The sequence below is a fragment of the Camelus bactrianus genome, chromosome 19 (assembly GCF_048773025.1).
Source record: "Camelus bactrianus isolate YW-2024 breed Bactrian camel chromosome 19, ASM4877302v1, whole genome shotgun sequence".
In the NCBI taxonomy this organism is placed as follows: Eukaryota; Metazoa; Chordata; class Mammalia; order Artiodactyla; family Camelidae; genus Camelus; species Camelus bactrianus.
The window spans coordinates 4,682,298-4,704,343 of record NC_133557.1 but is presented as its reverse complement, the minus strand read 5'-3'; the positions used below and the strand labels follow the sequence as shown (position 1 = coordinate 4,704,343).

The 22,046-nt window shown below is 38.3% G+C and overlaps 1 protein-coding gene across 7 annotated transcripts in view; it reads left to right on the top strand.

Annotated features, from left to right (window-relative positions):
• Window positions 1–22,046, top strand: part of PLCB1 (phospholipase C beta 1) — a 648,142-nt gene that overhangs the window by 41,645 nt on the left and 584,451 nt on the right. The window lies entirely within an intron of this gene.

Genomic DNA, 22,046 nt, shown 5'->3' with positions numbered 1-22,046 from the left:
CTACCCTGAGCTGCTACTCCCCTCTGTCAGACATGAAGGCAGAAATTAGCAGCTCCAGTCTCTGCTTATGAACAGTGCCATTCAGTACCCAAGTATTATTATTATTATTACTACTACTATATTTTTATCTCTAGTAGGAAGATGAGTTCAGAATAAAAACTTTGGCAAATACAAAATGCTACGTAAATACATATTTCCAGGACTTATACCAGAAACTGGTTGAATTTGGTTGAACTGGGAAATAGGTTAGTAGAAGTCCCAAAGTGAGAAATATAAAATGTGTGTGATATGCTTTCTGACATCCAAAGTCTAGCTCACTAAAAAAAAAAAAAAAAAAAAAAGAAAAAAAAGTTTGTTAATTTCTTCTTTATTCCAAGTAAGAATTTGAGAAAGCTCACAGAATATGTAGTATCCAGGAGAGCAGTAAATGGGGCTAAGCGTCTCTAAGTGGTGATAAGGGTTGACTGAATCACAGTATTTATATAAACACTGCAGCCCTAAAACTGCTACTCTAGGTCAATCATTAGTGCAATGGAAAACTGTTTATGATACATTACATTTTTTAAAATGGACTTTCACTTTTACATTTTGTGTACATATCAATAATGTATAAATATGTGTTTGTGTATAAAAAGAAGAAAAAAAAAAGGCTAGAACAAACCAGCAACTTGAGCTTCTGGAACAGGAGCACCATAAATTGGGTGGCTTAGACCCAGCATTTATTTCTCAACATTCTGGAGGCTGGAAGTCCGGGATCAGGGTGCTGCATGATTGGGATATTGGTGAAGGCTCTCTTCCTGGTTTACAGCCATCTTCCTGTATCCTCACAAGGCAGAGAAAGAGGGAGAGAGGAAGCAAGTTCTCTCCTGTCTCCTCCGATAACTCTACCCTCCTTCCCTAGTTCCCTCCCAGATACCATCATGTTGGGGCTTAAGGCAGCAACGTATGAATTTTAGGGGGAATGCACATTCAGCCCATAGCAATATGGCAGAATGTTAGCAGTAACCTGTAATGGTGCTGGTAGGAATATGGGTGGAATTAATTTTTTTCTTATGCCATTTATATTCAGACTTTCTTGGGATGCCTTTGAATTATTTTTGAAACCAGAAAATAATACACGGGGTTTTCTTTTTAAGGAAAATGTCAGAACAAAGGGAAAACTAGGATATGAGAAAACAAAAGCTGAAACCGGAGGTAGAGCTGGTTGGTACACAGAAAAGGGCCCATGTAATTACTCAAAGAGATTTACAGTTTGACTCTTGAGTTTCCTAGCAGCACGTACAAAGATTCTCAGTGTTGATAAGAGCCAACAGCTCTACTAACAGACAAGCTGTTCAGAAGTTTTATGGCGACCATAGCTAATAATACAGCCAGCAATGATACTGACACCTGAGAGTTTTCTCCAGTGTGCCCTGATAAAGATCACGCCATCTCTTCTTTTGGTGAGCGATGACTGCAGTGACATCTCTGTAAGACACAGAAGCAGTAGCAGGCACAGGGTTTGTCTGACATCATTCTGAAACCCAGGCCGAACGCTCCTCAGTACTAGCACTGCTAGGAGAAATACACCATGTGAGCCAGGTGTGCAGAGCTGTGCTTGGAGGGGCATTAGTGGCCTCGATTTCTCCCTTCCCTGTCTCCACACCTCTTTGCAATTTCACTTTGTAGATCCTCCCATAAAAAGGTGGAGACCGTGTGCTCAGTCCTTGGATGTGGGCCGGCACTGTGACTTTCTTTGTCCAACAAAATGTGGTAGAAGTGATGGGGTGTCCCATCTGAGCTGAGACCTCAGGAGTTCTTTTGTGCTTCTGCTTCTTCCTGGGTTACAAGAACGAGTTCATGGGAGCCTGATAGAAGCTGAGAGACTACGTGGAGCAGAGATGAGTCACGGGAGCCCATCCAACTCCTGCTTGATCACATGTGCGTGGACACCACGATCTGAATTCAGCTGAGCCTGGCCCAGATCAGCAGGTCCTTTGATCTAGCCGATACCCTCAGGAGCAATGAGGAACGTTTACTGTATACCCTTGACATTTTGTAGTTGTTTGTTACACAGCACTGTGTGGTATGTTGTGGTAATAGATAACAGATACATCTGGCTTCAACCATGGTAGAGAAAGGACTTGTCCACTGGGGGGGAAAAAAAAGGACAACCTGAAAGTTGAGAATTACAGTTTATTTGGTGGACTTTCTGAGGACTTCAAGCCCAGGAGACAACCTCTCATAATAGCCCCGAGGGACTGTCCCAAAGAAGTAAGGGAGGAGCCAGGACAGAGAGGAGTTTTTGCAACAAGGGCCATGGAGTCAGAACATCAAAGATTACTGTTAGTAAATCTTTGATGATAAAGAAAACCAGATATCTCACGTTAAGGAATGTAGCGCTTTTCTTTGTGTTGGAAGGTGCAGGAGTCCAGGCTCATTGAAATCATTCCTTTGATATGCACCTTAGCTGTTGAGGGCCAGTATGCTGTTCTTTCCCATCCTGAGTCCCCTCTGCGGTTTCCTTTGGGGGTGGCTGCAGTGCCTGAGGGCTTGACCGGAAGGCCTCCCTTTTATCTCCATCCTGAGTTCCCTCAGGGCTCACTGTGGTGGGGGTGGGGGTGGGGTGACTGCAGTGGCTTTAAGGATGCAACATCCTTTGTTTACTGTTTACTGATAAAGCAGGCAATATTTTTTATTCACAAATTATATAGCTTTTGGGGTTCCAGGTCTGATTCTGCATTTACCTAGATATGTGACATTCAGCAAATATTGTAACCTCTCTGAGTGGCATATGTGAAATGGGAAGAAAAAAGATGATCTAATTCACAAAATTGCTAGTGTGAAATGAAGGATTTGTCAAAGAATTTAGTAGCTTGGAGTACAATTCAAGTTTAGGTTAATTGAAAACTCTCTGCTTTACAATAATACATGATGTTTAAATCTTCTCCAACGCGGTTGATCTTTCAATCACTAAATAAAACAAACATAAAGGGTACTTTGTTGCCATGCCAACCCGTGTTAAATTAATCCAGGCATGTTTTGATATCCCAATATCAAATAAGAAATTAGCTAGAGAAGAAAAATTTTGTAGTTTTTATAAATATGACTTACAGAGGGCAGCCTTTAAATAAAATAAAGCAAAGAAAGCTTTGACTTATTCAAGGCAACTTTTTAGTTCAGAATGTTGAATATCACTGCCAGGCTCCAGGCAAATCAGGGTGTGAACTTGCTGCAGCCTTGAAGTAAAGTTTGCATGCTCTAATCAGGTAATGGCATGTGCAAAGAGATAGTTCATTACAAATTGGCGTTATGCAAATGCATTTTCACCTTTCTGTTTCACAGTCCATGGATCCCTGTATGATTTTGAAATATAGGAAAGAATTTCTCAAATTAAATCTCAACAATATTCAGAGTTGTTTTATTTGCAGCCACAGAGATAAAAGATAACTCTTAACACTTACTTATTTTAAAATAAAAATTTGAATAAATTTTTAAAATAAAAATTTGACTTTAATTTATTTTTAGAATAACCAAAATATTACTATTTCATTCTTACTTTTCAAGAAAGGAAAATGAATCTTGATTTGGCTGTAAGTTGCATTCTTTGTATATTATCATCTTGAAAATCCTGAAAATTTTTAATTTTTAAAAAATGGCTTTTTTTGTAATAACGGTATATAATGATTATAAAATGTAAAATAATAAAATAATTATAAAATAATAAAATAAAATTTTCTTCAGTTACCTTCACCTAGAAGTATACATCGTTCACTTTTAAAGAACAGAATTTCAGATGTTGGCCTGTGCATCTGTACATATAAAAAGGTAACACATGAGTAGGGGTACTTTTAGAACAACTGGAACATATGATACATTCAAATTCAATTAACATTTTGGATTTAATTTTGCTTCAATACTTAAGCATATAAAATAAGCCAAATCTAATCTAAAGGGCTGAACTTCAGATAAACAATTTCACTGCAGGATAAGCTGTTTCTAAAGGAGCCCTCTAAAATTAAGGAAAAAAGTGATTATAAAGAAATTCAAGTTCAAATCAGGACTTACAGAACCAAAATTTCACCCTTTAAACCATATGTGATTTCTTGCTCTGAAAGATGGAGAAATTAGATAATGTGTGCTTCTTTTTCGTTTACTCTCACAGCCCCTAAATGTATTAGTTGTAATATTATTTTTTACATTTTTAAGGCTTCTCCCATTCCATACTACTCGGTGGCCATTATTCCTGAAAATGTTTAAAATTAATTGTCAGAAGACCAGCAATCGAATTAAAATGGGAAATTCAAAAAGTGCTTAGATATGAAAAAGGAAACCCACCTGATTTGTAACAGTAGAGATGCAAATTACAACCATAGTAAATTTCCATTTCTTACCGAGTAGATGTCAACAGTCCAAAAATCTTCTAATGGTGAGGCTGTGGGGAAACAGGTCGTTTTCATGCATTGATGGGAAAAATGCAGTTCAGCACCACTCTTATGGCGGGTAATGCAGTAATATCCACCAGAACTATAAATGCAGTTATCTTTTGACCTAGTTGCTTCTCTTCTGTTTGTTTACCTTTTAATGTATATCCGCACATGTACAAATGACATATGTTGAAGGTTATTCATCTCAAGGTTGCTTATAAAAAGCCTATGTTGGAAACACCCTAAGTATCCATTCATAGGGGACTGGTTGACATCATTTATTCAATTTTGTTTTGCAGCTAAGGAGGAGGAAGGGGGAATGGAGGGGAGAGGAGAGCTCTTCGTATTAATGTAGAAATATCTCTCAGATATGCTGATCAGTAAAATGTTTGTGCTCAGGAAGCGTGTAATAAGGGAAATGATGAGAACATACTTGTCTGTATTTGCATCTACACAGTGCGGATGACATCGAAGACAGTGTTTGCCTGGTGTGGCCGGGGCTGGGCCAGCAGGGGCACTGGTGGACGTAGCTCTCTGAGTTATTCTGACTTGTGAATCAGTGACCATGACTTATTACAAAAAGAAAATTAAAACATTAACTGAATGGATTCAATTCTCAGCATCACTTCTTTGGTCTCAGACTCTCCATGCCTGACTTTTGTCATTTGACTTGCTCTTTGATTAGCTGGATTTTTGTCTCCCAGCTAATTTAAAAGGAGGATTGATGAGATATTCTGTATCCTAAGTTACTGGATGAATGAGAATATCTATCACAATTTTGTTTATGACGCCTTCCTTGAAAACATTTAAAATCCTCTGGTCTCCCTTCTTTCTACCTCAAAACGTTGTTAGCATCATTTCACTTTCTTCTAGAATGGGATTGTGGCGTTTTCATCAAATGGATTTTTTTTTAATATTTCATTTATTTATTATTTAATCATTTTATTTTGGCAGGGGGCAGGTAATTAAGTTTATTTATTTTTGGAGGAGGTACTGGGAATTGAACCCAGGACCTTGTGCATGCTAAGCATGCGCTCTACCACTTGAGCTATACCCTCCCCCCTGGATTTTTTTTTTTTTCTTTTACCCTCTATTTTTCCTTTTTTTGTTGTTGTGATTTTGGAGTTTTTTTTTTTTTTTTTTTTTTTTTTTTTTTAAGGTAGAAGAATTCACTAAAAATGGCTATGCTCTTTAATCTTAGCCAGAAGTTTAGATTTCTTTTTGGGTTTTCTATTAACGTTGTATTATTTTGTGAATCATAGCTTTATGTCTAACTCTCAAGTATGAAACATATTCAGGGAGGAGTTTTTATCTCTTGAGATTTAATTCAGAATTTTCTTTGTGACATTATTCATGTATTCTCCATGAAAATGTGAATGAAATGCAAGAATAATCTGAAGTTTTGTACTTGTTTGAATTGCATGTATCATGAAACTGATGTTGATTTTCTTAACTCTTTACCACATTGTTTAGGTTTTGAATTATGCAGGCACTCTTTCACAGGGAGGTGGTCTCCTTAATAGCTTTATTCTTTTTTTTTTAACATTTTTTATTGATTTATAATCATTTTACAATATTGTGTCAAATTCCAGTGGAGAGCACAATTTTTCAGTTATACATGAACATATGTATATATTCATTGTCACATATTTTTCCTCTGTGAGCTACCGTAAGATCTTGTATATATTTTCCTGTGCTGTACAGTACAATCTTGTTTATCTATTGAATGTGATATAAGCATTGTATATAAAATCTTTTCTCTGTGCAGATGGTACAAAATGTCTCACAAACCTCTGAGAGTTCACCTGTGTGATGCTAAAACTATCTGATTGCAAAAGTCAGCGAAGGAAAGTCACCAAGGTACCTCTGTGCACCCATGGTAGTCCAGATGATCTCAGAAACAAATGCCAAGATGGGATTAAATGTGAGAAGGTTTAATTAAGGGAAACACCTGTAGAGTGAAACCAGGCGGAAAGCAGGGAGAGGCTGGGGGAGCCTTCTGACTGTGATGGAAACTTGACCCTGAGTGAAGGAGAGGGGGAGAAGAGATTGGTGGGAAGTGTCCAGACTGGCATGCCTTTTAAGAAAGGGACAGCAAACCTGAAGGAGAATCCCTGAGTCAAAGTCAACCATCAAATGAGCCCCGTGTCCCCTTGGAATGGGCCTGTCTTTATCTCTCTGTCGGGATGAGACTTTGACTGGAGCATCAGCAGGGGCTGTGGCCTTAGCATGAGTGTGGTGATGGCTTTTAGAGGAGCTGAGCAGGCTGAGCTCTCAGTGCACCTTTCCAAGGCTTACCCTGGGCCTCTTACTTTGTATTTGTTCTTGGAAGATGTCATCCATCCCTAGTATGTGGACTGTTGCTTAGTCTCAGTCTGTGTTTTGATCACTGTCCCATCTGACATGCCAGACCTATTTTCCAGTTGCCTTCTGTGTGTCTCCACTTTGCTGTCCTGAAGACCCTCCAAACTCAACACCCCGCCATGAACTCACGTTCCTTCTCCCCTCCCCCATTCTCTCTCCCTCTCTCTCCCTGTCTTAGTTCACCACATCATCTTCCTTCCCCTTCCCAAGTTAAAAACCTTGGAGTTATCTGTACCTCTTTCTTCTCTTCACCTCAAGTCTCCAACCACCTGCCGTGACCTTTCGTTTCTCTAAAATTCTAGACTTTGGTTCTTCCTTCCAAATCTATTGTTAACAGTCCTAATTTGGTGTACAAGTTTCCCTTCATAATTAAATAGATTTAATTTAATTTAAGTCATTTGATTCGCTTTTTGGTCAGTTAGATTTTTGTCATCTAGCTAATTTTAAAGGAGGATTCGTGAGTGTTCCATTTCCCAAATTACTGCTCAACTGAATAGAAAAGAATGAGCAAGGCTGCCGCTCCATTTCTTAATGGTAGTGACTGGCAGGCACCTGTCCTCTTCCTAGAATTCTTGTCCCTGAGCACCTCCGTTTTGACGGTTCTTCAGCAACTCATGTTTGTAAGAAAAGCCAACATCTGCAATGATGGATGCTGGCAGAGTAGTGGCAATTTTTTCTGTCTTTGCTTGTCTCACTGATATCATGGATGATAATTTTTTTGTGTGTGATGAGAAAGTTCCAGATACTAGAGCCATCAGTGCCCTATCCATGTATGATCACACAGAGAGTATCAAAAGCAGACAACTCAATCAGTACCTGTATAGGACTGTTACAGCTTCTATGGCGGTGATGGTGGTGTGTATGTGTGTATAAATGTATGGCTAAGATAAGGCCTTACATAACTGATTACTGCACCAGTAAGTTATTTACATAACAAACAACCACAGAATCTCTGTGGCAGGCAATAGTGATCAGTTTTTCTAGCTGTCTTGTCTGCGGGTGGCTGGGGTTAGCTGGTCTGGACTGGGCTCAGTGAGGCTTGACTCCAAGCTGTATGCTAGGCCTACCTACTCTGCTCCCAGCCCTGCGCAGCCCAGCCAAGCCAGCAGCCATCTGGAGAAGGCTCTTCTCGAAGTGATGGCAGAAGTGCTGGAAAGCAAGACCCTTTGAACAAGTACGTTTGAAGTCTCTCCTTATGTCATGTCCACTAACATACCTTCAGCCAAAGCAAGTTGCCTGGACAAATCAAACCTCAGAGGGTCCAGGGAAGGGAACTGCAAAGGGAGTAGACACAGGGAGGGGTGAAGTATAGGGAACAATAATGCAGTCTAACACAATTATCATTATTCCTTTCCATCAAAAGAAAACAGAAAAAAAAAAACAAACCCCGGGCTTTGTTGTGTGTACATTCCTTTCATGTTGGATGTTTAACCTCATTAGGAGGGGAAATTCATTTTCCTGCTCAAATTAAATTAGACACTAAAAGAAGGGTAATGGGAATTTTGAGACAAAAGATTTATGGCATTATTACATGCTAGTTCTCTGATAAGAGTGATGAGAACGGCCACCAACTTACAAACAACGTTCACAGTTCTTTTGGAAGCTTCCTGGGAATTGTTCGTTTCCTTTCACATTTGTAATCTCTGACTGATTTGAAGAGCTACGGATAGTGTGATGTTTTTCAGTTTTCAAAACTTGTCCTAACCAACTATGTTAGTGTCTCAGAAAATGAGCTGAATAGTCAAACACTGACAGATAAATATTGAATATGGATTCCCAGGAAATGGATTCCCAGAAGGTGAACTTATAATTCTTAAACTATTATGTAGTTGACTGTTACAATTAGTATATGATTGGTGCTATTGTGATCTGATCAGCAATGAAAATATTTTGTAAGCGTTTCAAAGGAGAACTCTGTAAATCGAATGATCTGGAAGTTAAAATAAGAAGTGCCCCTAGAGGCGGGTAGCTGTAATATTGAAAAACAGTGTTGCCTAAATGAGCATGATTTAAGTTTTCTTTTATTACTATTAGGAAGAATTTTAAGTTTCTATGTAGGCACAAGACATTCCCATTTGAATTTTATATAGAAGCAAATATTACACATGGAAAGCGGCTCTCTTCTTTCTACACTAGAAATGTTGGCAGATATGCTTCTAGCCCGTTGAACTTGTGGTTGAATATGCTAGAATTTTCTATCAGCTTGTAAAATCTGTCAGAATTGCAATACATTATCATCTGTGTCTTCTTAAGAAACATGGATATGATAATGTCCTTAATTTTCAGTCACTCAGCTCTTCTACAGTCATATTATTCTTGGTGCAATTCATTCAGTAAACTTATCTTTTTCAAACTGGGAGGATTCAAGAAGTGACAACTTCCCACCTCTTTGATACTTGTCATTCTCAAATTCCCTTAGAAGCCTCAATACTTAACCATTTACCATGCTTTAAGGGAATGTTTTAATAGGAAAAAAACTGCACAAGTATGGAAGAGAAGAAAAATACAATTTTTACAGAATATTCAAGAAAAGGTCATGATGTGAAAACTAGACAGTGTGTTCTTAGCATGTCCTGAATTCATAATGAATGTAGCTTCACTCATCTTCTTTTCCACATAAATGGATATATAAATATATGAAAAAATCTTAGTTCCATACCAAGCAGTAAAGGCTGAGTTCTTATGTAAGTTTTTTTTTTGAAAACCTAAATTCTACGTGGCAGGTGACACCAGTACCATTGCGTTCCTTGAAGTATGGTCTGTGTTTCCCATTTTGCTCATAGCATGCATTCCTAATCTCTTTTTTTGTGAAACCCAGTTAATTATTAAACAGGTCAGAGTGTACACACTACCTGAAGTTCTCAGATAAGTAGTTTGTAAATATCTCTTTTATATTTGCTGGTTAAAAAAAGGTAGCAATATTTTGGCTCGATTATGTGAAATCGTTCACTTTCACACTTGCTTTTCAAACGAGTTGTTCCTGGCTACTCACTGTAATTCTCAAGTTCGAAATGCCCTAACCTTCCGTGTGCTGCGCAATTTGTGTTCTGCAGTCAGCGAGCGGGACACCCGCATCCGGCCCCGTGTTTGTGATGGCAACAGCAAAGGGAAGATTTCAGACGATCATCTTGACAGTCAGGCCTCCGGGTCTGCTGGCTGCTGTGTTTACAGGCAAAGCATGCTGGACGCTGGGCTGTCTGCAGACAACCTGTTACATACACAATGCTTTGATGGCTGGCTGTTCTCGGTGCCCAAGTCACTGGCCGGTGTGCGTTGGGTAGTTAAGGGTGAGCACTAACCCTCCTGGGTCACCAGGGAACCATTTAATAAGTAACCAGAGGCCTGGAGATGTTCACGTAGTCCTCTAAATGCCCTGGGTTTGTTATGGTACAGTTCACTGAAGGTCACTCCACAGTTTCAAATATTTAATGTCCTTTCCCAAGTGAGTGACCCAGGTCTGGTCGACAAGCTGGCTCATTCCTTATTTATAACTAGCCAGGACATGGTAAGAGAATCAAGTTCATGATTATTATATTCTGGCAGGGAAGAGCTGATCAGCAGATGAAATAAGAGTTCAGAGAGGATAAAGTAAATATGAGGTACAGTAAAACAACTTCATTAGATAAGAGTGTACTTATGTATAAGGATTTTGAGCTGAATAACTTTGGGGGCATTTTTTGGGTAACTTTTAATTTCAATGTATTTCAAACTTACAGTAAAGTGTGCAAGACTGAAACAAAGAACAGCTCTCTATCCTTCACACAGATTCACAACTTACAATTTTCCCACGTGCTTTCTAATGCTATCTACTAAGCTATCAGTCCGCATAATTTTTTTTTTTCTGATCCATTTGGAGATAAGTTCTAGATATGATGTCCCTTGACCTCTGAAATACTTTTTTTTTTTGAGTCCAAGAAAGCTTTTACTTGTAAGAAAGAGTTTTAAAAATACAGAATAAAGTAGTTTTATCTCTATTATAATTACTCATAGCATCTGGTCCCTTGACCCCTAAATAATCAGTGTATATATATTCTACATATATATAGAACAAGGACATTTTTCACCTTACCAGAGTGCATATTTTTCAAAATCAGGAATTTAATAATGATACATACCATTACTTAATTGTGGGTTGTTTGATAAATTACGTGATATGGAGAGATGCAAGAAAATGAAAATGAATGACTTCAGCTTGAATGCTGGTTGCAACAGGGCAGTTTGCTATGCCTCATCACTGTGAAATAAAGCTGACTTAAGTACTTAATGGTCACGTGCTAGGCTAAATTTCACTTATAAAGTTTCTAGATGATCCCAAAGCTGATTAGGGGAGGGCCACTTATTCAATAACTCCTTTACATATTTTAGCCATGTTGAAACTTTGTTTTTCTCCCAGTGACTTACCCAAGGAAATGATTATTGGTCCTTACTCAAGCACAATTTGTACACTGCATTTGTGGAAAGCAGGTTTGAATTAAAGATGAAGGAAGGTTGACTTTGGCCTTTATATTCAGCCATAACTGCACCTCTTTGGAGTGGGGTTTTTAGGTGAATTCATTGCCGGTATCCTTGAACTTGATTGCCACCATGTTGGGTTTCTGGTTTTAAGTATGGAATTTAGTACAGATATAATCAAGAGACAATGCAAGGTTGACAAAATCCATCCAAAATAGAGGGAACTGCCAATTTAAAAGCACACCCTGCAGGAGAGTCAGTGTAACAATGTAAGTAATATAAACAAAGCTTATTTTTAGCAAGTGAGATTTTTAAAAAATGTCATAAATTTATTCAGACTTTCTAGTGCAGCACTATTACAGTAATAATTAAGAAGGTTAAATCCTTCTACCTGATGACTTTAGGGAGATGCTTGCACATTGGAATCCTCTGTTCCTTTTTTAAGGAACAGTATTATGCCAAATGGAGTTCTGTTGCCTGAGAAACTAATTCAAAAAATGGATGGCTGAACTGTTGACTGCTAAGTGGTGCTAGGGGTTAAGATGAACACTGAAGGACCACAGAAAGGGCAGGTGTAGCTGGGAGGATCACCCACCTGTGAGGATGGGTTAGACATGCAGTAGGAAGAGGGCCCTCCTTCAGCTATATCTCCTGAGTATCTTTACATCCAAGCCTCTTGGTTGGCACTGGGAGTTTTCAAAAAATGAACGCAACATTAGCAGGATGATCAAGTGAATTATGGAAACAGGACGTGCATCAATCCTAAGCCAGGTGTGGAGCAGGGCTGCACTCATGTCACATGCAGGAGTAAATGCCATCTGAGTGGCACCTGTGTAAGTACCTGAGGATTCAGGGGATGATTGAGTGTTTTAGAGACCAGTAGAGAAAGCTTGGGAGGAATTGGACACATACAGAGGTGGTAAGAACACTTTCTAGGAAATGATGTAAATAAAACCATATAGCTACAAAGAAGCAGGTAGCTGTTGAGGGCAGCCAGATGTGGTGGGAACTAGGGGTGAATGCGTGTGCCCAAGATCTCATTTGTTGACGAGTCTCATGAAAATAAGATGCATGTGTAACATCCAGTGAGTAAAACAGACTGTCCCTAATGGGTGGATGCCTTTCAAAGATTTATTTTTTTATTTTATATATATATATGTATTTATATTAAAATACACTATATATATTTTTTATAATATATATATTGTATATTTATATTATTATTATATACATATAAACTTTTATTGCATTTATAACTCTGTTAAGGTATTTGTTTATGCACAGGTTACCAAAGTGTAGTCTAGTCTGGGAATTTCTGCCTTTGCATCTAGAATTTATGATACAATAAGATGTTGACAAAGAAAGTCGAGAATAAAGGACTGTTAACTTGACACACATTTTATAGAAATGGCTGTGGGAAGACAGGCACATTCATGTGTTGCTGGTGGGAGTGTCAATCTTCACAGTGCCCATGGAAAGCAACCTGTGATACCTGTTCAAATTACCAATATACCCTTTTCCTGGTAGTCTAGCTTCTATAACTTTCCTTACAGATTCAGTTATGCACAGCACAGAAGAACTTTTGTGATTTGTTTGTAAAAGAGAAAGATAGAAACCCAAACCAAGTGTTTGAAAATGGGGACTGGACAAATAAACCCTGGTAGGTCCAGCCATGGAATACTATGCAGCTGTGAAAGAAAAATATAAAGGAAGAAGAATGAAGACTTGCTTAGTGTGCTGATTTGGAAATGGCTCCAAGAGGAAAAGCAAGAATAATCTCATTTGCATGTATTTGCATGAAGAAACTGGAAGGAAATAAAAAAATGAATAAGAGTTGGATGGTGGGTGGAAACTGCCAGATGGAGACAGGGGTGGGTGTGAAAGTCTTCACTGTGTAAACCTTTTTATACTTTAAAGTTTTCGAACTTGTGTTCACGTACTAGTTAATGAAAAAAATTAAAGAGAGGACTGTTGCATTTTTATAGGAATGGCAGAGACTGCTAATTTTCCACTGGAACATCTATTCTGATCGTTTTGATTTTAAACCAGAACCTTGTACTCCAGGCTTAGGACAATATTTTCCCAGCTTCCCTTGCAGCTAGGTGTGTCTCTGTGACCAGTGAGACATCATGAGAAATTGTGTACATTTTAGTACTTTCTCCCTTTCCTTTTTCTTCCTAAATATAGATTTAATGTGCAGAGCCACAGCAGGCTTCCTGGACAACGACATGACCTTGATATTGGAAACTATGTGCAATGACAGCAGAGCAGAAAAATAGAATCATGAATCCCTGTGGGCAGGAGGGAGCCAACATATTGGCTGCTTCCGGTTTGCTGTTAGGTGAAAAAAGAAATAAAACCAAAAACAAGTATCAAAACAAAACCAAACCAGCTCCTATCTTGTGCGTACCACTCTTATTTTGATCATAGTGTTGTGGATTATACATTGCAGTAGAACCCAGTATGTACCCCCAGTGCAGGAGAATCATGTTTTCCTTAAGATTTTTTCTTCTGTGAACTTTTGCTAGGGCATTGTCAGCCTCTGCCTTTATTGCTTCTTCAAATCTAGTCCCTCTTTGGGTTGAAATATTATGGTTAGTGATGTTCCCAGAGCATGATGTGATGGGGCTCTTATCTGTCACCGTGTTTTGCGGTCCAAAGTGCTGGTCTTGGAAACATTCCCATAAATGCATCAGGCCATTTTTCTTTTTAATGTAGATGTACAGCTGAATTTTTAATATTTAATATGCAGTTAAATAACCATTCTCGCCATGTCAGAATAAATGTTCAGCTTCTCAATCATGGACTTAAGGATGTGCAAATCCATCAATTTTAGGAAAGGGACATGTCTGTATTATTGCCATACCTGTCATTCAGGCAAAAGTATGATGAGGGCTAAAGAAAAGGATGTGGAAACCGGGAGGAAATTGACTTCTTAGATTCATAGGATATTTGTTTGGTGGTGGGAAGGACTGATGTATTTTCAGCAAGACATCAGTTAATGTGACTCAAATAAATAAACAGTCTCTATCAAGGAAACATTAACCTTTTTGAAAAAAAGGTATGTTGTTATCTCATTGCTGGAAGACTCACATTGTTTCCATATTAGAAGGGGCAGGGAAGTCCGTCAGTGGTTGAATAGTTACCATCTGTCTAAATCAACTTTTGCTCACTGGAAAGTGATGTAGTAATCTCACTACAGAGCAATCTTAATAGATTGAAGAAGCAAACAAATTCAATTGGTGTTTCATAATATCCAATTTCCCTTAGACCTGGAATGCCTTCTTTGGGGGCCCTTCTACTGATTCTAATTTGCATACACAATTTAGCAGCCTCCTTCTCTGCTTTAAGTAGAAAAAAAAACCTTCTAAAACACATTTTTGCATAATTATTCTACATTATGGAGATGGGCTTTCCCACATGCTATTAAGCAGAGAATCTTTTAGGAAAGTAAAGAAGAAACTACACAAAGAAATTTTTTTTTTTTTTGGAAAGAAGTTTAGAAGCTCTAGCAGTAATTTGTCTTTCAGTTACTCAAGGTAAGTCTCCCCCTCCTCATCGTAACATAGTAATTGACACAGATAGAGGGGCTGTGGCCTTTATTCCAAGTATTTTCCTTATTCCCTCATTTGTGTAGTCATCATTCTGGAGATACTGATTTATGATCTACTTTGTGCCAGAACCTTGGAGCTAGGGATAGTAGGATTGGTCCCTGATGTCCTTAGAGCTTTGTAAATGAGTGGATTCCTCACTGAATGCTGGTGATTACTAACTGAGACAGATGCTATGGAGGGAGAACAGGCCATCCTGCAAGAGTGAGGCACCTGGCTCAGTCTATGGGCTCAGAGAGCCCTGAGCAGGTGGGAGCTGACGTCTAGGTAAAGGTGGGTGCGGGTGGGGTGCATCTCACATCCTAGGTGGATGAGTCCTGTGGAGCTTTGCAAAGTGCAAAGCTTTATCTTTGCCACCTGTAAGGTGTGCGAGTCCAGTGAGCTTAGAGCTTAGAGAGCAAGAGGAAGAATCAGGTGAGAGAAAGGGGAGGGTTAGATGGGGCAAGATCACTTACGGTTTTAAGGATTTCCTTCTTTATCCTACAACCTTATGGCCATGTCTATTTCTCAACTTTATATTTTGAAATAATTTTAGATCTGTGTAAAAGTTGCAAAAATTGTACAACTTCCTCTAATGGTACATCTTACATGACCATAGTACGACTTTAAAAATCAGGAAATGAACACTGATTCAGTAGTATGAACTAAACTACAGACCTCATTTGAGCATCATCAGTTTTTCAAATGATGTCCTTTTATGTGCAAGAATCCACTCCAGAATCCCATGTTGCATTTGGTTGTCGTGTTTCCTAAGTCTCCTGAAATCTGTGACAATTCCTCAGTCTTTCCTTTTTTTTTCCTTCAGCTCAGAAGAAGCTGAGCTGAAGCTTCTTCAAGACAGAAGAAGAAATGATTTATTGTACACGTGTGTTACATTCAGCCACAACTGAGAACAGAACTAGTCCAGAAGATCACAGGTCCAAGGCAAAGTACCAAAAGGGACCGTTTTGATATGAGCAAGATGGGTCTCTTAAGTATTTCCTTATCTTTCATGACCTTGACACTTCGGAAAAGCGCTGGCCAGTTATTTTGTAGAATGTGTCTCCATTTGGGTTTGGAGAGTTGGGATGTTTTCTTATGAGTGGATTGAGGTTATGTGTTTCTGGCAAGAACATCACAGAATTGACCCTGTGCCCTTCTCAGTGCATCATAATCAGGGAGAAAATGAGTTTTTGAAGGATCATTTGACAGTAGCTGTTTGACCAGTTTGCCTCTGATTTGAGCTCCACATCATTACTGAGCAAGCATTTGGTGGCTTGCGGTTTTAGCTGCCTACTCTCCATTTCACTCACAAATGCACAGAATGAGGAGGGAAAGATGGAATTAATTCCACAATGTAGCAATTGCATCTGATGCTTTTTCCTACATATGTTGAAATGGGAAATTAAAATTCCCACATCCGAAGATTGCAAAGTGTTCCACATCCAAATATTGCAGTGTTCTTATAAGCTGGAGTAGGAGGAGGGGTGAAGACAATTGTACTAAAGTGAGTTTTATGAGGATCAAATAAGCTAACACGCGTACGTTCTTAGAGGAGTACCTATCACAGTAATCACGAGTATTGCTTCATTATAATATGTTAAATGAGGCATAGATACAAAGATACCCATTATGTTATTTATATTTCTAATTATTGCATAAGTAATATTTAAGTAATTATGATGTTAAAAGATAAGTTACACACTAGAACACTTATTTGCAATATAACTGATAAATCACTATTTTGTAAATGTATAAAGTAAAAATAAGAGATTCAACCTAGTTGAAGAATAAGTAAACTGTAACCAACATGTTATCCAGAAAATGATAAAATAAAGGAAAGAATAATATATGTAAGGAGGTTCAACTTCAAAATAATCAAAGAAATAAAACAGAGGCAATAATGAGATATTTTCATATTGTTGAAAATTTCTTATTTTGCCAAACGTTCACAGAAAGGGACATTTTCCTATGTTATTGGTGGCAGTTAAAATTGGAACAATCTTATTCTGGAAGCCAGTTTAACTATATGCAACCAAAGACTCAAATGTTTATATGCTTGATAAAAATTCCAATTCTAGACTTTTATCCAAGGGAATGTATCTAGGCAGAATGTAAAATCAATATCCAAGGGTGTCCACTACCATAATGCTGAGAATGGTGACATTTCCAATATGAGGCCAATTAAAGCCAGTATAGAATACAGAATACAGGAGTTCAGCCTTAAAAAATGGTAATATTGCTCTGTATTCATAGCCAAGGAAAATATATCTATTATTAAAAACATATATATATGTTTTAATTTTTGGTAAATAAAATTGTATATTTATAAACAATTATGTATAAACACATAGAAGAAAATCTCAAAATATACTCAAAAGTAAGACGTTTCTGTCCAGATAGTGGGTCCTGGGGTTTCTGTCTGTCTGTGCCTGTCCACTTGTCCATTGCCATTGGTGTCACAGCCTCTGCAACCTGGGATGGGGAGGGGATTCCTCGGAAAAGAAGCAAAGATTCCAGGGAGTAGGTACAGCTCAAGTGGTAGAGTGCATGCTCAGCACCCACAGAGGTCCTGGGTTCAATCCCCAGTGCCTCCTCCAAGCAGAAATCAACGAAGAATCCTAATTACCTCCCCCTCATAAAACAAACAATACAAGAAGCAAGGGTTCTGACCTGCAGTAACACTGCAAGGTATGCCTTTGAGGCTGTTTCTAGGTCCTCTGGCAGAATCCTGAATAAAGGCAGCGCTGTCTGGATCTGTGTGTTTTCCCTGATCTGAGAGGGACTGCTTCTCATGTTTACTGTTAAGCATGATGTCTGCTTTAGATTTTTAGAAGTTTCTCCTTAACAAGTTAAGGAAATTCTCTTTTATACCTAATTTGCTTAGAGTTTTTATAACAATCAGATATGTGTTAATTTTTGTCAAATGACTTCTCTGCATATATTGAAATGAACTCTTTTCTTCTCGTATGTTAGGATAAACCCTACTTGCTCATTACTGAAATCTGCTTGCTAATATTCTATTTTGCTTCCATACTCACAAGTGAGGCAGACCTAGAATTATTTTTTTTGTGCTGTCCTTGTTCAATATCAAGATAATATAGCTTTATAAAATGTTTGAGAATTTTTCTTATTTGCTTGTTTCTTTATTATTTATTTAATGTTTTTTATATTTCCAAATCTTCTCAGTTATTTACTTTTAGTCCCTGGGTTTCTGTGTTATTAAGAAAGGGCTCCCTTGCCAACGTTATAAAAAGTCACCGCTCTTTTTCTTATATTTTAGATGTTGGAGTTTATTTTGTTAACCTTTAAATCTTAAACAGATAAGGTTTCCTCCTTCTCTATTATAGGGTTTGCTTTTCTATATACATGACCAGGATGGGGTTATGCAATTCTTATTTTAAAACCAGAGAATAAAATCCAAAGCCGTTTTTAGCCGAATATATTCTGCTAAATATAATAAATATATTCTTCATGGTACCAGCTGGGGTACCCAAGAGAATTGCTATAGTTTTCAAGCTTAAAATAAATCCAAGTCTCTACCTAATTCAACAAGATGGTTCCGTACTTAATGCAGAAGTAAGCCTTCATCTCGAAACACATCACAGAGAAGAAAATTTACTTCAGGAATCTTCCCAATTCATATAGACGATTACTCAGCCAGAGCTAAGGATTTACTTTGCAAGCAGTTGGAATTCCCAAGCCTACAGAAACAAGCTCAAAGGAAAATGTGATGTTTTGTACGTCTGGAGCAAAATTTTCTCTGAAGGACTTGCAATCAAAAATGATAGCAGTGATATGATTTTAGGTTAATATTAAATAAAGTTAAAGGAAAATGATCACTTGTAAAGAATGAACAGATGCATGAAGAACACACTTTACCTACAGTGTAAATGAAGATGCGTGGAGTTTTTCCCTGTGTTGGGTTTTGTAGGTCCTTCTGGTTCTTGCCTATGTCTAATACGTGTGTTAGAATTAAAGTTTCCAACATGGTTAATCTGAATTTTATTCCTCAGCCAGTATGTTCAGGAAGGCAATATTTTGGGATGTTGTTCTTTTTCCCTTGATATTTGCTTACTTATTTTTTTTTTTTTTTACTCTTGTTAATGTTAACGTTACACTCTTTGAAACTTCAGTCATTGTGTGAGCGCATAATGCTCACACTTGCTACATAGTCTACTTCTACAGTGGTATCTATCTGTCTGTGGCTATTTATGACATATCTGCAGACATTCAAATGCAGAAGATCTTCAAGTATCTGTTGGGCTAAATAATTCTGATACCATACACGGCAGGTTGCTTGTCTATTAATTCAATAACGTATATTGAGGGTCTATTGTGTGCCAGGCAATGCTTTGTGTTCTGGGGTTTCACTCATAAATAAAAACTTCATAGCAGAGAGGGGGAGATTGTCTGTAACAACACGTGTATCAGGTCATAGGATGATTGACAGTCCGGTGTCATGAATCATGTGTTGAGGGAGCACGGGGGAGAAATCAATCGACTTTCCCCTGGTTTAGGGGTGGATGCGGGAACCGGGATGAGGAAGGACATGCAGAGAAAGTAGAATTTGGTCTAGGCCTTGTCAGGAAGTGTCACTCGAGTAAGAGGGGGCCAAAGCATGGAATCATGGGTGCACTTTGCTTCCTTGGGGAACAGCAGATAATACAGGTGTATGTCATGAGCAGTGAATGGTTATTGTGGACCAGAGAAGTTTAGGCTGGACGGGCTTATGCTCTGTGTTTTGTATAGAGATCAATCTGGCAGTTGTATGGAGGATCAGTTTCAGTCTGGAAAAAGTAAGGATCCCTCGAGTTGAGAATGCAGTTCAATGTCTGAACGTTGGTAATAGTAACAGGAACGTGGGAGGGAGATGGAAGGTGACAGATTGAATGTGGAGAGTAAGGCGGAGGAAGAAGCAGAGTTGATGGAGAGGTGTCTGGTTTCAGAAACAGGATGGAAGGCGATGTCATGAATGGAATGGAGAATTAGAGGAAGGCATCACTTATTTTGTTTCATTTTTAAGTTGATTTCTAGTGTGGTGATGAAGAGTAAGAAGACAGTGAATTTGGTTTTGATCAGGAGCCTGCCTGACTGTTTAGCTGGAGATGTTTGTATACAGTGGGGACAGCGAGTTTGGAGCTCGGAAAACAGTGAGATGTACATGTCACCAGGGCATAGGGGATGGGTGGAGAAAAGGGAGAGCATGAACTTGTCCAGACAGAGATGCACAGAAAAACCAGGTTCCCGATAAATAGAAACTTTTAAGGGACATGATGGGTCGGAGCCAACCCTTCGCTGAAGAATGGTCAATGAGATGCAGGAGAAAAGTTGGAGAATATTTCTTGAAAATTGAAGGACCAGTGTTTCCAAAGGGAATAGCTAACAAGACTGCAGGTGGGTGTTGTTTAATAGATCCCTCAGCTCTTTGCCCTTTTTCCATTGGTACAAGCCTGAAGCAAGTTCATCTCAGTCTTGGAGAATTTCCCCACAGGACTCAGCCCCAGCGGCGCTCAGTGAGTAACTTGTTCGTTGGAGCACATCTCTCACCACTTCTTCCCTTCCCTGTCCCTCTTCTCAACGCCTCTCCCTGGGTTACCTTGGGGTAACCAACGTGTGGTCAAATCCTTGAGTCAGAGTCTATGTCTGGGGCTCTCAAGGACCCTTCACCCCCTGAGCTGCAAATGAAGAGACTGGAATGAATCCAACTTGAGGTGTGGTCATTTTTTTTTTTAATTGAGGTTTAGTTCATTTACAATATTGTGTTAGTTTCAGGTGTACAGCAAAATGATTCAGTTATATGTATATATCTGTATTCTTTTAAAAATCCTTTCAATTGTAGGTTATTACAAGATGTTGCATATAGTTCCCTGTGCTGTACAGTAAATCCTTGCTGTTTATCTACTTAATATATGGGAGTGTACATCTGTTAACGCCAGACTCCTGATTTATTCCTCCCCTCCCCTTTCCCCTTTGGTAACCATACATTTGTTTCTATGTCTGTGAATCTGTTTCTGTTTTGTAAATAGGTTCATTTGTCCTGTTTTTTTAGATTCTACATATAAGCAATGTCATGTAGTAGTTGTCTTTCTCTGTCTGACTTACTTCATTTAGTGTAATCATCTTGAGGTCCTTTCGAGGGTGGTCATTCTTGATCATCCTTCTGTCATTTCCCACAGGAAACAGAGTTGTTTGTTGAGCACAACCCTGGGACAGTCCATCCATCCTACATTTATGGTGATTATTCATTCAGCAAACACTACTTACAAGGCATATACTATGTGACACACGTGCAGTTTTCTCTCTTAGAAGACAAGGTCCCCTTTCTTCCTTTATATTTTTATTTGTTCTTCCTTGCCACTTATTTGACGGCATTGGTTGCTCCTACTTTTCTGATATTGAACTCAGTTAAATTTACTCTGCTTTTGCCATCTGTGGTAATAAATTATTATCCTAGAAGTATGTTTTGCATTTAAATTGAATATCCCTCTTGAAGGTGCTGTAAATTCTTTGTGGTAAAATCCATTGACCGTAATAATCAGGAAAGACAAGGCAGAAAAAATTAAATTATTGAAAATAGTTGATTTAATAATGTTTCTGTGAAAAATAGCAGGACTGTAGAAGGTAATTAATATTCTAAAACTTGCTGAAATAGAGAAAAATGAATTTCTTCTTATCTGATTCTCATATCTGGTTCTTCTCTGGCTTCTAATTTTATTATGATGCACATATTATACTTACATAATTAAAAGTCTTGTTGATACACCACCTATGGAGTAGTCTTGCCAAAAAAAAAAAAAAAAATCAAACCTGACCTTTATGAAACCTCTAGGTCCAACTACTGATTCATTCGAAACACTGAGAAGAGACACGTGTGACTAGCCTGTGGGGGAAACAAAGGCACAACACCTGCTGCAGGAAACAGGAGACCGTTTAGGACAATCAGCCTGGTTTAGTGAACATATAAATTGCCAGAAAAAAATAGAACAGAAGGGAAAACTATAGTTTAAAAGACTTACCAATCATTTTAACCAATTGCAATGCATCGCCTTTACTTAGATTGTGGTTTAAAAAAAGAACTATGACATTTATGAGACAATTTGAACATTTGAGTATTTGAGGAATTATTGCTAACTTTACAGTGTTTTTGTTATGGTAAAAGGTAGAATCCACATCTTTAGAGATGCATTCGAAATTATTTATGGATATAATTGCATGATAGCTGGGATATGGT